The sequence below is a fragment of the Sinocyclocheilus rhinocerous genome, unplaced genomic scaffold (genome assembly GCF_001515625.1).
Source record: "Sinocyclocheilus rhinocerous isolate Xijiao unplaced genomic scaffold, SAMN03320098_v1.1 scaffold1215, whole genome shotgun sequence".
Lineage (NCBI taxonomy): Eukaryota > Metazoa > Chordata > Actinopteri > Cypriniformes > Cyprinidae > Sinocyclocheilus > Sinocyclocheilus rhinocerous.
In genome coordinates, this window is record NW_015628913.1 from 1494072 (window position 1) to 1497421 (window position 3350).

The following is a 3350-nucleotide window of genomic DNA, read 5'->3' on the forward strand; positions in this document are numbered from 1 at the left end:
GTGTGTGTGTGTGTGTGTGTGAGAGTGTGTGCGCTCTCTGTTTCATTTCTGAGCACTAACAGTCATTTAGAGAGTTGCTCTGGGAGCTCCTTGCAGCAGCAACAGTATCATTGTTTACTAAATATTGACACTTAGCAAATTAATAATTCACTCTTAATTGACTTCCGTGTGCAATATTCATGAAAGGCACATTTGGAATGCTGAAATGGAGCGATTGACTTTTAGAAATGACAGCGGAGACGGCAGGTCGGACAACTGGAGGGAAACATTTTCGCCTGTGTGTGTGTTTGTGTGGTTATGTGTCATTTGAGGCTGTCTGTGGCATTTGGAAATGTGACAGAACAGGAACAGATTTCTCAAACAACTTTGTACTCAAAAAGAGGCAGCGGGAAATGTTTTCACAGCAGCATTTTGCAATTGTATTTATTTTATTTATATTACAATTGTTATAACATTCTGAATTACTCATAGCTCATCTATTACATAATTTCCCGTTTGAGTCTTTTAAGTCACACTGTTTACAAACAAGAATGAGATGATTTATTTGAATACTTTGTTGTGATTAGATGCGACTGTTAATGGCATTGGATTACAGTATTATGAATTAAATCAAATAATACCAAATTAGATCTCTTTAATCTCAATTAAAGTTTTAAAGGTTTAAATGGAGATCATATAAAGCATTTTTGGTGCTTCTCTGATGTTTCCCTTTAGAAAATCAACATAGTAATCTCACATGTATCTCCTCTACAGTTTAAGACAAGATTCCAACATCAAAAAATGTGTTCAGACACCAGAGTCTGCAATAGGAAGACCTAATATCCATATATTCAAGACCAAATTGTCTGAGCAATGTTATCCACATTCATTTTATAGCATTATTAAATATGTCAACAACTGACTCGTTTGTTTCTATTTTTATTCATCTGAGACAGATCACCAACAAATGCATGACTTTTTTTTCTGTCTGTGCAACAAAATAAGATATATTGAAGAAAGATGGTTACCAAACAAACAAACATCACTCCCTCCTGCTCGAAGCACAATAGATCCCCCACAATGCATCGGTTCGGAAGGCCACTTTCACCTCCTCACGTTACCATCCATTCAAAGTGAGAGATACACAAATGGATAAGTCCTGAGAATGGAAAAGCCCTGGATATAGAAACGAGTGATGAACAGATGAACCCAGAGAGAGCGAAAGAGAAGACAGTTGTCGAACACGTGAGGGGGAGAAAGACGGAGAGGAAGAGGTAGAGAAAGAGCTTCTTCTTCATCAGTCATCGGCCCTGCTGGAGTTTGTCTCCTCGGTGGCTGGATGGAGACGGACTCTATACAGACGTGTACCGCTGGGAGCCTAGAGAAGCTTTTAGCAGCTCACTAGCACAAACCTGACTGACATAACAGCAAAAAATGACTGGCAGATGCTCTAAACTACCACCACACACACACACACACACACACACACACATGCTTTGAAAAGCCCTGCAGAGTGGATTTAGGCCCCACAATGGCGCTCTTTATTCCCTCTGGTATGCTTCTGAGGGGAACAACGTCCATTTTCACTTCTTCAAAACAGCATCATCAATCATCGGCGCAAACACACACACACACTGGAATGTACCGTGGGGTTTCATCTGAAGTTAATAGCCGTGTTCATTGCACAGATATTACAGGTTAGTGCACAAGACACGAAACACATGAGATAATAGCCTCATTGTGTCCTACCGCTATTGATGAAACCAGCTCCTTCACTATAATTTGAGAAAACATGCAAAGAAACACAAAGGATTCATAGACGGCAGAGACGAGACCCCAAACGTGGACTGTAATCAGCATCGATCGGCTGTGTTTTATGAAGAGACCATATGTCAACCGCCCTAGTTTCCCAACATTAGAGGAGCTCTAACTGAGTTTAGGGAGGTTTTTACTGCCTGATTATCGAGATTATTGAGTTCGTTTCATGTGCTTCATCATGTCACATACAGAACAAAACAAAATGAGGATAAGAGTTACAGTGTAAAGTTGGCATAAAAACTATGGACAAATATTTTGAAATCATGTAAAAAAAAATATGCATTTAATTTATAGTTTAGTTTGAAAAATGTTCATGTTTTTGAAAGAAATCTCAAAGCTGCACTTATTTTGATCAACAATATGGTTAAAAGAGTACTATTGGGAAATATTACTACAATTATAGTTTAAATATTACTAAATATAGTTTAAAATGTAATGTATTCTTTTGAAGGCAAAGCTGAATTTTCAACAGCCATTTCTCCAGTCTTTAGTGTCACATGATCCTTCAGAAGTCATTCTAATATGCTGATTTGCTGCTCAAGAAAACAGTTGTACTGCTTAACATTTTAATAGAAAACATGGTTATATTTTTAGGATTATTAGCTCCAAAAAACAGCACTTATTTTAAATGGAAATATTTTGTATAAATGTCTTTACTGTCACTTATGATCAATGTAATGCATTCTTGCTGAATAAATGAAATATTATTATAGCAGAGTGAGGTATAGACCCAGTATGATTGGCTGGCGTTACCCAAATGGGTGAACCTATCCGTGTTTGTACTTTATCATGATTGATCTGTTGGGTAAGTTTCATGAGCCAATTCGTGCCTGTGTTGTGCATATAAAAGGGGGAAGTGTTTGGTTGCTTGGGATGCATCATCCTTGGTATTGCCCCTTTGTGACATGTGGCGCTCTGAATGAGTGCTAGCAGTTGGGTTATCCTCCTGTCTGTCGTGTGCTGGCTGTTGGCCAGTTTTCAGGTTGGTCCCTGTTTTTAAATGCCTTTTTGCCTGTTAAATAGAGAGGCTTATTACCTTGTTTGTTTTTAGATATGGGCCTGCAAGTAGCTGTAATCCTGCATGGTGAGCGACCATGTGTATTGCAGCATTGTACTGTTTTCTTGGTAGGTATGGGGAGTTTAAAGTTTGTTTTTAACAAGTTTTTATGCGTAACTTTTGTTCAATGTCCAGCAGGTTTGATTGAACGTCCAGGGGTTTCCAATGAACTTAATTGAAGCCTAACGAACCTTAAGTAACTGACTGCACTTCTGCTCTGCTCTACTGTTTTGTTCTGTTATAGTTCTGTCTGGAATTCATCTGGGTCCATCTGTTATATTATGTATTGTTTGGTGCGTGAATTTAGGTGGGAGGGGTTGGCCATGGTACCTTGTACTGCGTGTCCACATGGAGTGCTGTGTTTAATTTTTTTTTTCACGTGTGTGTCATGGGTAGTGAGTGTGGGGTAGAAATCTGAGGGTCTTTGCTGGCCACCTCCCCCTTTATTTTCTCTTATTGTACTTGTTTTATAAGTTACTGGTAAAGACGTGTGATG